Below are 21,331 nucleotides of genomic sequence, written 5' to 3'. Positions count from 1 at the left end.
TTCATCAAAATTGATTTTGTCGCCTCCGAGATGGGTCCCATCCGAGGCAATTCGCTCGCGCTCGGTTGCGTAAGTGTTCGCCCGTATACTGTACTCGGTGTATATGCGAGGGAAGGTAGGAGAATATGCACTCGTCATTTCGAGGAAAAATGTGGAAGTAAAACTATATTTGTGGAAAATGAAAAGACAGTTTTTTAGGTTTGTAATTGTTATGAGCAATTGAAAATTATATGAATTGTTATAGTATGGCGAGAAACTTGAATGCAAAGATCTTCGCTCACTTATAAATTAATGATGTTATGCAAAATTTACGTTACTGTTCCTAATATCTAGTATAACACTCTTTAGTGGAAATTGTGGCTTTTAAATTGTTGGTTTTTGATTTTTCTTTTCTTTGATATTTCGTAATATTTTTCCCCATTCTTCTATAAATCCTTGGATTAATTTACCGCGATTTCTCGCGATATAAGAGCATTTAATTTAGAAGCACAGTATTAATATTAATTTGTTCTGTTAAATTATAATAAATATTGTTCTCGGCATTATTAACGATATTATTATTTTTACAGCTAATTTGCGAAATTCTCATTTATCGCAATGTTACGATTAACGAACTTACCCTGATTATACTGATATACTTAGATATTCGTGAATATTATATCGCTTAAATTCTCCTTGCGTATATAAATTACGAAATTATCTGCTCGACAGATTTTTCTATCATAAAAATCACAAAATAGACTCGAAGTCTATCAACGATAATCATACATTTCAGACATCCTTTTACATGATAACGCACATCCATCTTTACATAAACAGCGCTTCATCAACGTTTACACGGGAGCTGATCGAAAAGCCGATTCGGAATCGCGTAATTCTGGCGGCGCTGATCGATGTCCAATCGGGCACAATTTAAATTCAATCTAGTCAAACATTAAATTAAATCTCACTTCGGGTTTCGTCGCGTTCCTCTGCATTCCCGGGCATAAACGAGTGCTCGGCCAAACACGGCAGTCTAATCACGAGCCCAGACACGCTGTATACAGCTACGTGTAGGGTGGTCGTCGGGGGGAAGGTGGGGGAAGGGAGGATGAGCCACCCTCTCTGTTTCCAATCTTATCGCCCCGGCAGCCGCGAAAAAGGACACGGGGAGAGAGTCCCGGGCGTGTGTGTACAGGTCTCGAAAAAATACGGAGACACGAGTGTAAAGGAGTCGCGAGAGCAAACAATCACGTTCGGTCAAGGTAAACAGAGGGAAGTTTCACCGGGAGGGGTTCGAAAGTCCCGGACGAAGTTGGCGGGGTGGCGCCGACGGGGTGGAGACGGTGGAACCGGGGGGCGGACAAAGTCGAAACCGGAGGAGACCGGGAGAGTAATCCTAGAAAGCGTGGGCTGGCGTGCACGCGCGCCTCGCGTTCTCGCCAAAGGAAACTCGACCCTTCCGAGACGTCTCCGTCTTTCTTCGGAAGGACGAGACCGCCCCCGGCCCGGCATTCCTTGCACGCGTTTTTTCGCTAATTGTGACGGCGTCCTTTGTCTTCGCCGTATTTCCACGGGAAAATTACAATTTTTATCTCAATCTTATTTTTTACCATTTTCCATCCCTTCGCGAGCTTCGCCCTCGGTTCCGTCTTTTAGAGCTGATGTACCGACCATAACGGTAAGGATTTATATAAATTTTCAACGCAAATATTCTCATTGTCATATGAGAAACGTGCTAGGTTCAACCCTTTGGAACTATTATTCACGTAATTCGAAATAGACGTGTAATATTTCGATTTTATACTGTCTAGTGTATTTTACATGTACGATATTGAACTTTGATATTCATGCAACAATTGCACTTCTAACAGATCTTTTTAAGCACCGCCGAAGTCCAAGGCGACCAACAGAAATTGTCTTGTAAAAATGACAGATAGAATTTATTCAAATTCTTTATAATTTTGATAATAGTGTATACCTGAGTATAGAAATATATTCAAAAATTTCCATTGGAAACAACTTGATGTCCCCAATAATTATGAAATACAAATTATGAAATCGGTCATTAAAGATTATGTTTAAGTTATATCATAATTCTACATACAATATTTTATTACATCACAATTCTACACATTCCACGAGTTCTATACCAATTACAACAACACTTTATCGCCCAGAACAAAAATAATTTCTTCGTTCACGATGATCGCCGAGAACAGCAGCCAACATCAAATAAGTAAATATGAATAATAACCGGGGTGGCCAGAAACGGTGCACCGTCCAAAGCCGGCACCATCCACTCTGTCGCCTTTTGTTTCGTTTTTCGGCCGCCTTTGTCTCCGGCCGTGAGAATCGAGAAGATTCCGTTCGCGGAAGGGTGGAAAATTAAAGTGGCTCCGCCGCGGGATGGAAAACACCCGCGGCGCGATGCGCTCTGGCAACGGCGACGGCTGCGGGCCACTTCGACGATGCCTGGTTGCCGCGTTCCCTCATTGTTCGGAACGCTCGATTCTTGGCTTTAATTAATTTTTGAACGACCGAGTGTCCACGGTTTGCTACCTCGCCGGGCGAACGCGGACAAAGGCTGTTTGTTTATTCATGAGCTTCCGGGTTCCACGATTTGGGTCAGCAATGTTGAATGCTGCAGCTCCTCTTGTTTTCATAATGCCCGCGTTTTGTATTATGTTCGAGGCGCGTTGCCCGCCGCTGCGATGCCCGAAACGAACGTGTTCTGCCCCCGGGGGCTCGCTCGAGAGTTTTTGAGGGGGTCGCGCGCGCGCGCGTTCCAGGGGTTGATTATGTCGGTGCAATAGTTTAGCGCCGATGGGATTCTCTGTTACGCGGTAAGCCGGTTTACTTGTTGATTTTGGTTTGTTTATGCGCTTGTTTATTTCGGGCGATCTTCGCGGATAGATCGAGTCGAAGCTTTCGCTTCGTTATTTTAACCCCTTGCACTACGATTCCTTTCACGCTACGTTGATTAGCATTTATTTATTCTTAATATTTTCCTTAATAGCGCCAGACAATTTTCCTTTCTTTTTTGATCTTTATGCACTTCTGCTTCTAGACTTTGATAACAGGAGAAGTGATTTTTATTTCAATACTATGGAAATTAGTAATATTAATATTTATTAGACCCTGTATGAAATCTGTATCACGAGTCTGACTCGTTATTATAGTGCAAGGGGTTAAGTTTGTACGATTTATGATTCGTTAGGTTGATGCATAAGAGGTGTCGAATTTTTATTACGTCTAATATAGTGTCTATCTTTACCTTATGGTATTGTTTGTGGCATAATTTATTTTACGATTTATTATGCGATGTCATCGTTATATTTCGCCAAAGGATCCGTTCCACGATTTTGTATTTTCGTAATTTATTTCGTGCTTTGTGTGAGCACGAATTGATAATCGATTTATGTAATCTTTTTATGTCAGCATAAATTCTTTTAAAATAATATGAACTGTACGCAAAGCAATATTAACTTCGTTACAAATTCCATTTGTACGTTAATAACACATTGGTAAAAGTGTATCGGAGTAATTTCGATTAAATGAACTTCTCTTTTTAATTAAATTGAAAGATGGCGTTAATTGTATTTAATATATAATCGTGTGAAAATAACATTGATTAAATTTAATATATAGATCTATAAAAATGACATTGAATAAATTTAATATATAGTCGCATAAAAATAATTAAAAAAGACCTAAGAGCATACAGAAGAATTTAAAGTCTCGCCGCAATGCAAAGTTTGCTTACTGAAAAATTTAGTTTATCTGGAAAATTATTGCAGAAATGATGAAACAAAATACCGGTGACCGTGAACAGAGAAAATAACAAAAATTTCTCGGATCGAGAAGGATCAGAGAGATCAAGGGGGTCTCGGCAGGTGTAACGTCGAGCGTTTAAAGAACGACGAGGAATTCAATTAGCAGATTTCACAAGGCTCGCAATTAGTATAGTATTTGAGCACAGCGCTCTCGGATTGCCGACTACAATGTCCCTTTTACGGTTCATTAGTGGATCAAAGTTTTATAAGTTCGACAGCATAAGAGACCGTGCTCAAAAATACGTTAACGAAGAATCAATGGAGGACGGGAATCGCTTTATCTCGAATACGGAAAGTGGCTTTCAGGGCAGGAGCGTCTGCGCCGCGTTGCCGCGCGGAGTTCTTCAAGGTTTCCGTGAGGCATTAATTAAATTAATAATATCGGAATTAGCGCGAGCTCGGGTTGCGCTATTGAAGTTGTAACGCGAGCTTCGCTGGCTCCGTAATGTTCGCGTCTAAATTACTCGGCGAAACCGAGAGCTTAGAAATTATTAACGAACAATTTATAACAGTTATTGTAGTCAGACGTTTAACAATTTATTTCGTTAATATTAATCTTAGCCATTTTTTGTTCCTTTGCTGTGCAGTTCTTTCATTAAAATGCGAAGCTGATAAATGTTTCTCGAACCTCAATTTGCCTTAAATTGAAGAAGTAGTGAATAATATTATAATATCTCGCTCATTTATTAAATTAGTATTAATCTTGTCCTAGTCTGTTAATGTATAATTTCTTTATCGAAACACGAGGTAGAATAATTATTTATTTCGCACCCTAATTTTTCCTAAATCAAAAATGCAGTAAATGGTGGATCACAGAGTTTGAGATTATTCGAATAAAATTTCAGTCGAACAACATTGTAAATAAAATTGTATTCCACTGATCTTTCGAATAAATACTTCGAATAAACTTCTCAAACAAATACTTCGAATAATATATCAAATCAATTCATCAAAAAAGAATTCTTTAAATAAATACTTCGAATAATACATATATCAAATAAATTTATCAAATAAATTCCTCAAATAAATACTTCGATATCAAATCAATTCATCAAATAAATTCTTCGAATAATATTTCGAATAAATTAATCAAATTCTTAAATAAAATCGATTTGAATAATGCATAAAATGGAAAAACTAGAAGTACCAAAACAATTGATGTCCACCAACCCTACATATTTATTAAATTCGTATTAATTTCACTGTAATCTGTTAAAGTATAATTTCAATAAAGAAACAAAGCTGACTGCTTAAAATAATTGATCCAAAATCAAGAAGCATCGTTAGCAAGTTAATAGTCGCGTAAGATTGTCTGATATAGGAGGTATAACTTCGACCTTAAGACAGAGAAAAAGGGAGAAATAAAGAGGAAGAGGGGGAGTAGTGGCTAGAACAACTAGGGAACCGGAGGGGCCGGGAACAGAGGGCTGAAACAGGTCTGGCTTTTTTCTGGAGCGATGCTCGATGCTCGAGATTAATAAAATTAGTCAGTTAGTCCTCGGATAAATGTTGCCCCCGATGGCCACGGCCGGATAACGACCCTCCGGCTACAGATTCAACATCCGCGGCCCGAGCAAAACGAGCAAAAGCGACTTGTATGTATATACATACCCGTTGGCCCTCTGCGCGGCTAACGAGAGAATTTTCGAGGGAAGAAAGATATATCCCGTGGCGGTGAATTCGTAATTGTGTTACCGTTGAATTTACCGGCAGGATGAAGTAATTAAGTCCCGTTTCTTGCGAGCCTCGCCGCTTCAACGTCGCGGTTCCCTCGGCCATTCGCTGTTCAACGAGCTAATACGACGATCGAGCATGAAAATGCCACGATTCCACCTAGCACGTGCACGTACACAAACGCGCGGGTACACGCATATACGCGACGGAAACGTCACAGCGTGATTTCTTTAATTGCTTCGAATCAAATTTTTCCGGAACGAGAATCGAGATCATTTCGCTTTTAACGAGACGCAATTATGGCTCTGTAAAATAATCATCCGCCGGACGACAAATGTTTCATTTAAACTCCGTCGCGCTCGACTGCTCTGCTGTACAATTAAACAAAATTTTATTTCATCGCGAAGTCGATGGGCGGGAAATAAAATTTACGAAAACAATTCGATTGTAATAATTACTCGCACGACGTTCATTAAATCGTCGAACGTCGTCGAGCGGAGAAATTAATAACGCGATGATTTTTCTGTTTTACAGAGGGTCGGAGATTCTTCGCACGCAGCAGGAGTCGCCGCGCACGGCACGAACGGAGCGCCCAGGTATGTCGCGCTTCGAGCACTCGTCAAAAATACGGGAACCCGTGGGGCTCGTTGCGAGCCATCGTTCTTCGCTCGCGCCAATTGAAATTTGATAGAAATTTCGTTTAACGAATCCCGCCCCCGCTGCGAATTTAAAGCGGCGCGCGGGCACGCGCAACGGACCCCCCCGAGCGCTTTTCCGCGACCGGTCCGGAAAGCGGAGAAAAATTGAACGCGACCGCAAGCCGGCTGCAGAAATTTAATGAGGATACTTCGACGCGCATTCGAGGATGCTCGCAACGCGAATTTCTACGGGTTCGTTAAACGCGTACGGTGTACTCGGCGCAGGCCAAAAATTGTTTCGAACGGCTCCCTGTTTTCATTAAAATTTTGTTCTTTAACGCTTCCGGTGGGACGATCGCCCGGCGACACGGGGGTGGGTCCAGGCTTCCGACGCGCTATGGAAATGCTCTCCGTGACGACGATTACCGCGGTTAATTCCGGGGAGCGTCGGCAACTGTTTCCACCGGCCGGCGAAAATCCTCTCGTTAGTGGACGGTAACCGTATCGTTTGTTCATTTCTGCGCGCCGGGCACCCGGCTCACGGCACCGTTTTCGGACCGTTCTCGGAGCGGTTCCGTGGCACGGATAGCACCGGTGTTTAGCACGGATTCGTATACGGTTATCGCCCGGTAACGAACTTTCCACTCGCGCTGATGAACTCTCCTCTTTTCCCTTTATTGGGTTTCGATGGACCGGAAAGAGGACACCGAGCCGCGTCGACGCGCGTTCCCGAAGAATGATCGAGTGCGCGAAATCGCTCGGCGTTTTAACGCCCGACGGTTTTGCGGCCGCGTCCCCGACCGCCGTCCGCGCCGAATAATACCGGCTGCGAAAATTTATTGGATTTAGAAGTTCGCCACTTACCACCGGGCCAGCATTGCCGGAACATCTCTACGGAAAATCGAGTTTTCCTTGCGCGTCGCGCTAACCTACCGAATAAATTACGCGAACGCAGGATTGTTAACGGTTCGTTAAGCATTTTAATATACCGTGCAAATCTTTAACCAGCCAACTAACGAACCCGGCTAACGAACCTACTTTGTTCACGTTGTATACAGTGTTTTTCTCCGTTTAATTATTTATCGTTTTACTCGGTCGTTTTGTGGTACATCCTTGGAAGATATAGGCTGTCTCAAAATTGGTGGTAGAGCAGAAAGGCGGGCGATTCTGCATGGAAAAGCAAATCAAAAATAAAGGGTAGTATTTTTTTTTTGTTTAATTCCTTGTCCGAATGATTTTTTATTCCAGAGATTCTTTATTCGTATAATTTTTTATTCCAGAGATTCTTTATATGAATGACTCTTTAGTCAAATGATATTTTATTCGAATGATTCCTTACTCAATTAACCCTTTATTTAAATAATTCTTTATTCAGAATATAATTCGAATAATTCAAATAAGTCTATTCGAATAATTTAAATAATTCTTTATTCCAATAATTCAAAAAATTCTTTATTCGTATAATTTAAAAAATTCCATATTCGAAAATAGCAAAAATATAAATTGATGAACTCTGTATTCTGTCATTTTGATAAAAATCGATTATTTTCCATTAGATTCGTCGTTCAGTAATGAATCTATCGGTGAAAAATGATCGCGCTGCGTGTAGATCAGAAAAGGTGGATATTTCGTGGAACACGCGGGAAGCTACGTTTTCGTATAAATTGAGCAATCTCGGCCGTGAATCTGGCGCCGCTTTTCACGCCATTTATACGCGTGGCTATAAAGTTCGCACGCGGCAGTCCGACTAGAAGGTCCGCGCGCCACGGCAACAAGACGAAATCACCTCGGAACGCGATCGATTTCACCTTTCGACGCCGTCTATCCTCGTTCGGTATTCACCTTTTCTTCATCGTGCGAGTTATACCCGGTTCTTTATCCGCTCGATGGTTCACGATCTACGCGATGGTTAAAATCGCTACTCTGAAAACGCCAGTACTATACTTGGTATACAACTGGTGTAATCAATGACTAGTGCGATCACGTATGATTCGATTTTAAAACGGAAATAAATTGGAAAAGTCACTATATAATATTATCAGCAGAAAATAGGATGTGTAATTTACGTTTGCTTTGAATATTACAATCTTATTCTTTTAATTTTTATTTCATTATTTCTATTACATTGCGTATCTTTATCAAAAATATTTGGTTGGAAACTATGAAACGGGCGCCGCAGCTGAATGAAGACTAAACAGAAACGCCCGTTTCATAGTTTCCAACCTAATAAAAGTATCCTGCGTCAAGTACAAAAGTTAGAAAACAGCTATAAATTAAATTATTTCTCTATTAATTTCAACTGTTAAATTCCTCATATACGTTTTTATCATAAATTAATAGAATTCTTTGTCTAATTATTACTATTATTATATTTCATAAAATTATATTTCATACTTTTGTAAAAATATGAAAGGAGCCGACTCGTTCGAGCAAAATTAAATCGACTGAATAAAATAAACTCGTTCCTTCGTTTACCGCGACGCGCGTAACATTTCCAATTTCCGCACGGAACTCTCGGCCAAGAGTTCGGCGACTTCCCACGCGAAAGAATTTCAAGCAAGTTTCCGAAGGACTCGCCGGTTCCTTTTTCCCTTTAGAAAAATCGCGGAAGAAATTAACGGGTTGTTATCGAGTTAAAAACTCGGCCATAACGGCCGCGCCCCGACGAGGAGGAGCCAGCGCGATACGTTTGATGGGACGAAAAAGGAACGACCTCCGTCGGTTAATCCGAAAGATTGCCGCCAGTCTTAGCCCGTTGGATCCCAAAGAGAGGGAAATATTCAAACGGCTTATGCCTTTTCCTTTCGGTGCCCGGTCTACAAAGCCGCGCCCGGCTACCTTTATGACGTCCATTTGCGTGTCTCTTCTTTCGCCCTTGATCCAAGGATTCCCCGCTAATTCGAATCCGAGCATCGCGTTACTAAAAGCAAAGAAACGGACTGCTCAGAGACAAACGGTCCTCTTCCGAGTCCCTAGCTCTCTCTCCTTTGAAGTGCTCCGGTTAAATCGATCGTATTTTCTTCTCTCTTCTCGCTCGCAGATCCGCAGTGGGAAATGCCACTCCGCGGTCATTTCCAGTCATCCGCTGAAAACAGTCGGACGCCCTTCCGACCGAGTCATTAGCCGTTACCCCCATCGCTTTCGTTTCGCTCTGCTAAATAAATTTCACGAAAATTCCCACCGAAATTCTTCCGTATTTTTCACTCGCGAAATATTTATTTATTTAGTACAATATTAGTGTAATATTTATTTGATTTAACCAGCGCGGTCTTTTATAAAGGGTGTTTCTTCTTTATCTGACATCATTTTTCTGCTTTATAGTGTTTCCATTTTGTATAACAAAGTGCATTCGGTTCACATGAAACTAAGTCACGCGACTCATATAACAGTTAGAATTTTAACAATTTTTTAACTCTAAGCTTTGGCGGTATCTATAAAAATAATTTTGGAACGTGACAATTTTCATGGCACCACTCGAGTGCAAAGGGTTAATTTGACAGAAGAATGTTTCCAGCGGAAGTTCGTCGGTTTTCTGTCTGCTGCGCGAAAATATTCGATCTAATAGAATTATTATCTTTTCGACAAAAAAATCGTGCAGTTTTTTAAAATAGCACCGAATATTTTTTACTCTATGTTATTGTAGCTCGCGTCGAGACGTGTTCGATGATTACCGGTGCATCGCGTCCTCGATTTTTCATTGGAAGAATAATAATTTTTTTAAATTTCATGTTTTACCATGTAACAGACAGAAAACCGATAAACTTCCGTTCGTAATGTTTTGCTATAAAATTAACAGAAGTGCTCGAAAAAATGTGCGCAATGGTTGAAGGATTAAAATGTGTATGTGCAAAAGTGCTTTACAGAAAACGAACGAGAACGTTATTAAATACGACGGTGGAATGCTGGTATAAGATATAAAAGGGAATAAGAGAAATATAAAGAAAAATGGAATATCTATCAAACGTTGGAATACTTTTAAAATACTAACATTTTAATTAGACAATTTTAGTCTGAGTTGATTTTAAATGATACCATGCTTGTCAGTGGAAAAGTCAAGCTCCACAAAATATTTCTTAGCTGAATTATCCGAACTATTTATTGAATCTAATGGACCACATTAATAAACCGGAAGTTCCACGAGAGGGCGGCTACCTAAAACCTTAAAATTGTTCGCGACCGTCCGCTAACGTCGAAAAGACGAAACGACAAAGTTGTAAGAAACACGAAGTCCATTCGCCGGAATGAACCCCTTTGCTCAGCAAAATAAATTCCACGAAAATCCCATACGCTGCGAACACTCTGCCGTATGATTATTCCACGAAACATTAAGCCGATTACAACGGCCAATAACAAATTTTTAGGAAACACGAAGTCCATTCGGCGAAATTGACATCGCGCTCGGCGAAAATAAATTCCTAGAAAGTTTCGCGCGCGCGCGCGGCCGAATATTTGCCGGGGTATCATTCTCCCGCGAAATATCGAGCAGATTAGAACGCGCAATAACAAATTTTTCAGAAACGCCGGAGTCCATTCGCCTAAATGGAATTCGAGCATGGAGGGCTGTAGATAACGGGCATCGGGGCACCCGAACGCTTAGCTGGCGCTGTTTCAGCCGGACTTTAATTTTTCATTTCGATTCCGGCGTTTCGGCGAGCGTCGCGCTGCCCGAAACGATAGGGAGATACTGTCAAGACGAATTGAACGTCCGCCGACCCCCTCTCTCTCGATAATGGTATTAACCCCCATGCGGCATAATTCCGGAGAAAAGAACCGTTTCATCATTTTTTGATAGGATCGACAAAAGTCGAGAGTGCGCGATTTGCATTGGTCCAGATTTTCGCCAATTCAATTACGTTGCAACTGAATTTCGTCATTCAATTACATCATGTTTTAACTACATAACAATTCGACTATATTGTAATTTAATTATATAATTAAAAACTTTTTGGTTTATTTAATTGCTGGTCGATTTAATTGCAAGCGTAATTGAAGTACAATGCAACTGGAAGATTATTTAATTGAAATATCAGGTTGGAAACTATGAAACGGGCGTTTTTGTTTAGTCTGTGTACAACTGCGACGCCCGTTACATAGTTTCCAACCTAATACAACGTACACTCATATTTTAGTCTATTAAGTAGTACACTTATTTTTGTTGCATTTTCTACGTATTTTTCTCTCCGTGATTACCTGTTAATTATTATTTATTTATTTAATTACTTGGCACTTCGTAATTGCACTCCAATTGCAATTGAGAGGTTACATTACCATTTAATCAAACTGCGACTTGAATTTATAATTGTATAAAAATACAATTGAATTGCTCCGTGATTAAAATTGCCCGAATAATTAAACCTGTAATTCTTCGGAACTCTGCAAAGTCTTGCGACTGTTATGCGAACGGGGACAGCTCAATGCAACGAATAGATTTAATAGGGGTTTGCTTGTAATTTTTGGAGCACGCGAATTTTTTTAGCGGGTGCGATTGGGGACCCCGAGAAATTTCGCCGAGAATAGTACGGCTCGCGCGGCGCCGCCGATGGGATATTCTTATGCTAATTTATCAGGCAGCGGCGCGCGGTGTATAATGAAACGTGGATTTATCGGCAGCAATTTATCGCGATAAAAAGGGGGGTGGAATTATGGGAGTCAGAGATGAAAGGCGGCGGCATCGGGAACGAGAACTTTGCCGCGCGCGGTTTGCAAAATAAAGGAGGATCGATGGCGGATTGATAAATTTCTCGGGGAAATAGAGGCGTTTGCTTTCCCTAGGAACGATATAGAAGTCGTGGCCCGCGGTGGGTTTTCAATGGGGAGGGGGGAGGGGGGGGAGGAGGAGAGAGTCGAAAGCACCCGAGTGTAATGGAATCGTGGATTTTAATAAAGATTTTGGGGAACTCGAGCCTTTAATTGGACGGCACGAGAACTTGGAAATAATTTATATGTCTCGTTGTGCTCGAGCGAAACTCTATGATTATTTCGTACACGTATCGGACGTGTCTGATTTGTTGAATCATTTAATACGGTCTCTTCGTTGTTTATTTCGACGCGTTCCGAATTTATTCGATGCTGCTTCGTTTGATACGTGTCGCGATCGAGACGCGGGTTTTATTCATCTACGACGGAAACGGGTCAATTTAAAGCGTCAAGAAGATTGAAAGCATTCGAGAATAGCTGTGCATTATTGTCAAGACTCTCTGGAATTATTCAAGAAAGAACGAATTGATGTTTTCCCTCGCTTCGTAAAAATAACGAGCGTACATTTGCGTACATGCAGATATTAGAGACATTTGTCGTAATTAGATTGTTTCGATCTTATGATAAGCGCCACTAATGTTTGAACAATGCGCGCTAGTTATTTTTACGAAGCGAGAGAGAATTTCTGCTCTTATTGTTCCGTGGACGCGACGTTAATAATAATTGAGCTGTTCGGAGCAAAAGTGGTGGAAGTAAATTTTCCGCTAGGTTGATTCGACGTTATTAAATCACATTTAATTGAATATTCTTACTTGATTACAATTTATTCCTTTAAATTGAAGCTTAAATATACCTTTAACGGTTGCAACAATTTTAAAATGTTATCGCGATTCGCCGGGCTTTTAATTCGTCCTTCGTTGTCCAACAAATTCCCTCGACTTTTTGACTTCCATTGTTCCCGTGCTTTCAACGACGGAATCGTGTTTTCCATCGTCGAACGGAATTTAGTTCGCGACGAAGTTCGCAGTTACGGTCTTCCTTCCGGAACGAACATAATTCTCGCGGTTGTAACGATTTCACGGAAATCACGAGGATCTTGTTTCGAGCCGGTTGTTCAGCGATCCGGGCGATTGGTAACCCTGCTTCAAAATTTACAGCACCGCCGGTGTTCCGGCTAAAAGCGTGTCCGTTACGATCTACAAAATCACGTGTAGTTATAGTTACGCCGATTCTGATGCAAATGAAGAGAAGGCCCGTCCACTCGTCTCCTGATAAAGTAGTTTGTCCCGTTCGCCCGACTGTTCCGGTATAAATTATCTAACACGCTCGTCTTGGAGCGATAAGCACGCACCGCTTTCCAGTGTAATCGTCCGATGCACCTGCAAATATTTTGCCGACAGCTACGCCGCAATGTCGCCGACATTGAAAACTACGAGGAAAAATTGTTTGGTGCCTCGAAATCTATGAAATATAGATCTTTAGATACAGAAATCTTCTTATCGGTTTTAATATGAATTCTCGTCGATATACTATGCGAATTATCCAATCCTTTACTCGATATTAGCTTCACGGATATTTCTTGTATAATTTTGTCTAAGGACACCTGTTGGACAAAATAGATGAAGATAAAATACGATTAATTTCATTTTGGCGTAATTAAACATTCGGTTGTACAATATTTTTGGATGTAATTTATTTATAATGATTTAAGTATCTTAATAAAATGCGAGCTTTGTTCGTGATTCTTGATACAGTATATAGTTCATAATAATAATTAATCTGTCGATTTAATGCATTCATGACAAAACTTAATAGGTGAAATATAAAATTGTCAAAAGTGTGGCATTTAGAGTTCGTATACAAGAAAGCAGGTCTTATTTGTATATTTCTGTGTCAATTAATTTCGATGCGATTATTCGTGTATATAAATCACCGAGATCTATAAAATCCACTTCTTAAATAACAGACTCTGATAAAGAAGTTATAAAAGTGCGAGTATCTTATTTTATTTCGCCATTTCACGAAATTGAAGCTTTAAACAAAAATTTCAAGACATCATCTAATAATAAAATCTAGTAACCTAATTTTCCTAGCCTATAACCGGATCTTAAAAATTATTGAAAGCGACGCGTGCACACATTCTTCGAATGAAGTTATTAATCTCCATCACGAATCACCGATTTCGCAGCGTGAATAATAATTTCCAGTATAAATTAGAATTAATACCATGGTTTTTTTCGCGATCCAGTTTCCGGACGGGTGCTCCCGTAAATCTAGTGTTCGCGGCAAACGTAGTAATACGTTCGCGGGATAACGGCGGGAAATTTCGAAAAAAAAAGAGCGGCTCTCTCTCTCTCGCACGCCTAGTTCGTTAATCCGAATATTCATCGGGAAACGCGAAATTACGATACGGCCGGGCGCGCCACTTTTATAAGCGTGCAATTTTACGGAACGAGATCCGCGCGAGCCCCGGCCGATCGGGGGGCCCCCCGCGATTCGCGGATCACCGCCGTGTGTTTATCGAATAATCGCGTGTACGGACAACGCGCGATAACCGTAGCCAGATATAAACGGGTGGTAGGGGGGAGGTGGGGATCGCGAGTAATTTTTAATTTTTCATTTCCTCTCTCCGGCCGGACACAACCAGGTCCGCGGATCGGCGTAACCCGCCGATTTAACGGGTGTCCGTCCGAATAAAAAGCAATATACGAGCCGATTGGAAAAACTTTGACAAATCGGACGGACGGAGCGCGCGCGCGTTGAACGGTTCCGCAGCGTTTTTCGCGAATATTTTCGCTGGCATTTCCGACCTCTGTCTGTCTCGCCCCGGGGAGAACTCTGCCCCTTCCCCTGGTTTATTCGCAGCGCGGTGCCTGATTATTTGAACTCGATTCGCCGGTTTCTCTTTTTCGCTTACCGCCACGGGCGTTTACTTACGGGAATTCGCACGTGCCCCGTCGCTCTTGCCAATCCTCGGCTCCGACTATCTTCCGTTCGTCTCGGTTACCACGGCTCGAGATACTCGAGGATCGGCCGCTTGTTCTCCCTCGAGGTGTTCGCCGGACGCCGATATCGATGCTTTGCCCGTTCCTCGTATTTGCATTGTGCGAGAGATGTGTGGATTCGCGAATGGAACCGTTCGTAGTAATGAACTATTTGACTCGAAGACTATTCAAGATTAACTACTGTATGAACTACACGAACTGTATGAGCTCTAAACAAATTTTTCGTTTTTTTTGTTTATTCAAAATTGATTCCATCGCTTGTAAGATACAGTCGATAGAAAAAGGCATTCGAGCAAATGTTACTTCTTTTTTCCGAATTTAATAGAAAAGTAAAAAAGACGTATATCATAGATTTGGTAAAAAGAATTAACTTTTGTTTGACGACTTTTTCTTCTAATAAGAATACCAACCCTTAGTAGTCACATGTCTACTCTTAGCCACCAAAGCTGTTTATCTTTTTCATTTTTAAATAAAAGTAAAATATATTATTGTGTTACATATATCTAAACTTTAAGAGAAAATTAATTTTGTTTTTTCTTCGTAATCTTGCATACTGTTACGGCGGATTGTCCTGGTTAAGTCGCCGTAATGAGATACCGCCCTGAAATGGACAACCCCTTAGGAAATAGTTGAAGATAGGGGTTGTCAGAGAACGGCTGTGCGGTAATACGGCATGTATTACTATTCATTCAACGCAAATTAAAAGGGGTTAAACCCTCGAATTATCTAATTTGATGGATTCGCATTTAATTATTAACTTTAACATTCTCTTCACAATAGAATGTCTTATCCTACTTCTTTTTGTAAATCCTATCAAATTATAAACATTTAAATATTAAATACATTTATCTTACAATTTGAGAATCGTGGCAATAAGGCAAGAAATAACTAAATGCTCGGGAATTAATTTTCATCCCTTAAACTATACTTTTACGCAAGAAAAAAGATCACGGTATTTCTTTAATTTCCTAGCTGAAAATCAAAAAATGATCTCGTCACATAACCGCGAGATTTAATAACGCTAAATTCTTGCTACTATTTTTACATAGGCGCGCAATCATCCGAATAGAGTCGCCCGCTGCAAATTAGTAACAGCCGGCCCGCGTTTATTGACTCTAATTTTCTGTTTCGATCCGCTCGTATTTTTCTTTCGCTTGCGCAACGAACCGCGACGAAAAATTGTTTTTCCCCGTTTCCGCCGGTTCGGCTTAATTAATTAATCTTCCGACGACGCGAGCCGTAGTCGCATATCGGCCGCGATAAATGAGATACGGCAAGTTAGCCGAGGACCCCCCACCCTCCCAGCTGGCCCATTTTCGAGCCATTTTTCTCCCATTCGTTTCCCTACCGATAGCAAGTTACGCGGTTCCACCGTCGTCCACTTTCATTCGTTCGGCCATACCAAATCTCGTTATCCCGCTCTCCGGGGTTCGTTCACGTTTCCGCTTTTCGTGGGAGGGGGAAATTACGTCGGTTGTAATATGAAATGCGCGCCGCGGCTTATCCTACCGGAAGTTCGAGCCACTCTTTGTATTTTCATATGATGCAATTCCCGTTGTCCCCGCCTCCAAGCGTTCTTCTTTGCCTATTTTGTTTTGCATTCTTTTTTTTCCTATTTCTTTTTTTTCTTTTATTGTTCTCAGTTGGTTGCACGCGGCAATCCAATTACCGGATGAAACGCGCGCGCGCGCGAAAGAATGGCGCGAGGGACAGCATGATAATGTTATCGAGCTGCCACGCTGGGTGAGTCGCGCGCGGTTCCGCGGATTGTTTTGTCCCGATTTTAATCGTTAATATCGGAACGCGATCGGACACCGTTCTCGCTCGGTTCTCCATAAATCATTGGAAACATTGCTCGTTTCCTCAGGAATGTACCTTTTATATTGTTCATACGCGACTGATGAATACAACGTGAATAGCGTGTTGATAGGAGCTTCATCCGAAATTCATTGAATAACTGAGATTCGAAGTAGATGCAACGTGTATCCAGGAAACAGGTCCGTTCAAATGTTGTTTAAAATTAGAATAAAAGAATAGTTGTTCGATTATAATTTATTTCGTATTTATTTAACCGAAGTATGACATATTTAGTTCGATACGCTTTTCATACTGATATATATATATATATTCAACGTGTATGTACCATTTCTAAAAATGTTTATATTATTTTATTTGTAGTTTATATCATCCGAAACAAGTTTATATTTATATTAAAAAATATATGAATATTCACAGAATTCATAGTCACACAAAATTCGAAACAAAAATATAGAAATCTGAAAAATTCTTTTCGGCGAAGTATAACAAGAAGACCGTCGTAAATAACTATATAACATCATCAGGGGTACAAGCATTCGCACGCGATAAAAATACCACACACGTGTCATTCTAATAAGTATAAAATTCCCATTAAATACTGTATTAATGAATGACATATCTTATTTCAATAGTCAATCGTTGCTCGCTTTCCGCCGTGCCCCGAAATTTGCAACTCCGTTGCGAACCCGACCGCGAAATCGTGGGATCGGCGAGCATCGCGGAAAAAAAGATGATACACCGCGCAATTCCGTGGGATTTCGCGGAACAATCTGGCAATACCGGGGGAAGTATGCGCGCACCCACCAGGCAGAGAAGTCGGCAGCGGAGAAATTCGCGTCGGGGGTTTTCCGGGGGGTGGCACGGCGGGGAAGTTGGTCTCCCACGTGTCGGTCCGCCACGGATATTGAACGACATGAGATAGTATGCGGTCCACGCACGATACTAGTTTACGATTATGTATATCCGCCGGTGTTGCAAGGAAGTTCCGACATTCAATAATGGCGGGTAAGGAACTATGCCGCGCAACTATCTATGCTATCTACGATGCCTTCGCGGTGCTGCCCGTATTAATGCCACGTACCCCGCCCGTACCCCGTGCGACGTTTAACGGCTTGCGCGTTGTCTGGGGCTCCGCCGGCGTGGCTCCGCGATAGCAGGGCCGGGGCTTCAAACGCGAGCCAACATCCGAAGACGCGGACGGACGCCTCCGCGTAAATTAACAATATCGAACAACCGGCCGTCGAACTTCGGAACAATTCAACGACCCTTATCGTAGCACCGGCGCGCGCGCGCGTACGCGTTCCTCCCGTTTCGAGGCCGTGGTCTCGAGGCCGACGAAGCAACCTCGGGGCCAAGTTTCCGCGCCACTTCGAGACGATAACGAGGAAATTCGCGGCCGAGAGCCAGCCGATGGAATTTCCGACGATTTTCCTGTAACTGCGCTATTCTAGCGGAGTCGGTTACTGTCGGCTCGCCAATTACTGTGCCTTTTTCTTCGCTTCTTTAAGCATGGTTGACTCTAGGTCCATCTATATAAGATATATCAAGCTTTTTACACTAGTTGATGAATTATCTCTTTAAAATTTAGCTTTAATGTTAAATTTTCGTTTCTATTTCGATTTTATTTATTTTATTAATCGTGAATGGTGTGTAATATTTAGAAAATTATATAGTAATATTGAAGCTAACGGAAGTACAAACTATCACGTTTATGTTAATAATTAATATTAAATTATTGGTTACCATGATATTTATCGGAAGAAAAAACCTTATCGGAGGAAAAAGCCGATTTATACGCTACCGGTCGGTAAAGTGTTAACAACAAAGGATTATAATTTTATTCCAACTTTAAAAAACAGAATAACATGTGTAGATGACACAAGGTGAGGAATTAGGTGGGCTGCTTCTTTCTCAAAGATCTTTATTCGACTGCCCTTTCTCTTCGGAAAAAGGGCCTCCTCCCCTCGATGAACCATCTCATCACCCAAACAGAGACCTCCTTATCTCGGAAACATAAATAGTGCGCCGCCTGACCGGCGACCATCTCAGAGATCGCTTACACATGTTAATAATTTATTGCTATCAATTGCCATCGCGAGTCTGACTCGTCAAAGTACGATAAGGGGTTAACAGTTAACGACTATCGCTCAAACGGAGAATCTAGCAACATTGTTCCGAAGGAAAATAGTAAATTTTGGTAGTCGGGAAACGGTGTAAGTGCAATAGAATCGGTAGACAAGCCCCCGAGGGTGAGACCGAGTCGCCCGGGCTCTGATCTCTCGCGATTTTGTTGGACGGGTTCACGGTTATATGTCGTTGTCGAGGGCGCGCCACTCGTCCCATTGTTCATCCCTTTGATCCGGCCAGTCATAATTCAACCGAGCGCAATTTCCGCGAGCGATTCGACGAGGATGCTCGTGCGGGAGTGCGCGGAGTTCCCGGCGCGACTGGCTACCTGGGTTCCGCATACTTTCGCGGATCGCTTGGCTCTTTTAATTGAAACGGCCCACGGGGGTCGAAGATTCGACGGCGCTGTTTGCGGGAACCCCCTGGCTACGTTTGGTCACTTTTCTCGCAGAACTTTGGTAAAATCGATCTGGAGACGTTAAAGAAAAAAGGAAGTGAGAAAAGAAAGAATGACGCAAAAGATTTTCTAATTTTGTATAATATCTGTTGAAATATTTTTGGTTAATATCTGTTAAGTTCGACGTTTCCATTTTTGCGTGGAACTAATTATTAAAATGGCTTATATTTTATAGGTTCTGTTGAAATAGAATTAAAATTTGAAGAAAGAATTAAAGGAATTAAAAGAATAAAAATTTTAAAAGACTTGACTTTTTCTTGAAATTAAATGAAGATATTAAGAAACAATAGCAAGTATCTTTTAAACTTAACCTTTACTAAAAAGTTGTTTCAATTTTTATGCGAAGCTGATTATTAAAGTAATTTCTATTTAAAGCACCACTGAAATAAAATAAAAATATACAAAAATTCGTATTAATGAGATTATAACTCACAGACAACAATATTAATAATCGCGCAACGAACGAAAGGAACAAAAGATTCAACTATTAATATTCAGTACTGTTCCAAAAATATAACCAGCGTGTTCCATTGTAAAACTACCATTGTCCATCGAATTTCAAACGCATTTCCGATAGCGATCGGTGAATATGCGCGGGCAAAAATCGCGAAGCACGTGGCGCGTTAATGGAACGCGATGGTATCGGGAACAAAAGCGAGATTCTACGGGGAACAAGAAGACGAAGCAGATAGGAATGGTCCCTCGATTTACAATAGGCCGCGGGGGAGATGGAGCCACGGCGTCGTTCCGTTGTCAACAATGCATTCGAATTAACAGGAGGGGTGGAGGGGAGAACCGGGCGCGCAAGAAACGCGGGCCCGAACTATACTCCTCCTGCCGCGTGTCTCAGCGGCGCGGCCTGATGAATTATCCCCAATTTTCTCCGTGATTTCCACGATTAGCTCTAGCGCGACGAGAGGCGTCGCGACGCGAGGCGCCCAGCCGCCGCGAACCAGCCCGTCGACGACGCCGTCGGAGGATCCCCGTAATTGAACGGGACAACGATCCTAAGAATCTAATTAATATGCCGCGGCTCCCCGGGAATCACGATCGCGATAACGAGATCCGGAACTTGTCGGGAACTCCGCGATATCTCGACGCGCGGGCCTGCCCCTTAATCAAACTTGAAAGATTGTTAGTTAATTTTAAAAGGTGATTGATTTTACTAGACAGTCGATTGGTCCCGGGGCGATGGTTAATCGGTTTCGAGAAATAGTTTATCCGTTCTAATCGATTTTAGACTCCATTCTAAAAGATTTTAATAAAAGTTTAAATTCATATTTTCGATTACAGAATTAAATTAATTATGATTTTATACGAGGTTGATTTACGATAAGTTCTTGTTAGATATTTAAATTGTAATGAATTCTTCTGAAAAATTTAAACATAGACTTTAAATTACAATGAATTAGAAATTTAAATCCATAAAGAATTTTTAATAGAATTTCAAATATGAATTTTTGTTAGGAATTTGAATTATTAGAAATTTTTCGTTATACTTTGAATATAAACTTTGAATCATAATTGATTTTTAGTGAATTTAAATTGGTTTTAAATTGTGGGGTATATTATATTGGAATATATAATTACCATTTTAAAAGATACTTCATCTGTTATAAGAGACAATTAATCGATTACGAATAACAATAATCCAGTCGTTGTTCGCGCTTCCTGTTTTAATCCTAAAATAGTAGAAATAACGTACGAACATGAATTTCCGTCGGCGAGAACACCCGTTCCTCGCGGCGCGGTTGAATAAAACGAATGATTCGAAGAAAACCGCATTCTCGCAAGGAAATCTTTTCTACGATTACAGCGATGCACGCGCGGCGGCCTGCACAATGCACTCTCTTAATGGAGATGCATATTTTGTTCTCGTACAGTTCCGAATGAATTCTGCATCGTTTCATCGCGGCAGATCCCGGGGAATATTCATATTTCAATCATCTTACATGCATACGCTCGCAGGGATGACGAGACGAATCGATTCCCGTATAAAAGTATCCGTGGTCGTTTAATGGAAATTGTGCGGCTGCGAGTTACGGTTGCATTCGGGGAAAGATTTCTCCCTCGGAGATACCGTGCGTGACAGAAAATCGA

General features: G+C 41.3%; 1 protein-coding gene across 1 annotated transcript in view; it reads left to right on the top strand.

The window, feature by feature from the left end:
- Ph4alphaefb (prolyl 4-hydroxylase subunit alpha-1) overlaps positions 1 to 21,331 on the top strand; it is a 375,522-nt gene that overhangs the window by 159,108 nt on the left and 195,083 nt on the right. Inside the window, exon 3 of the mRNA XM_078193790.1 lies at positions 6,024 to 6,082. The gene's annotated coding sequence lies outside the window, so the exon portion shown is untranslated. The remainder of the gene's footprint in view (positions 1 to 6,023; positions 6,083 to 21,331) is intronic.

Source organism: Augochlora pura, chromosome 11, assembly GCF_028453695.1.
Source record: "Augochlora pura isolate Apur16 chromosome 11, APUR_v2.2.1, whole genome shotgun sequence".
Classification (NCBI taxonomy): domain Eukaryota; kingdom Metazoa; phylum Arthropoda; class Insecta; order Hymenoptera; family Halictidae; genus Augochlora; species Augochlora pura.
The sequence above is the reverse complement of the archived record's forward strand: the minus strand, read 5'-3'. Positions and strand labels throughout refer to the sequence as shown.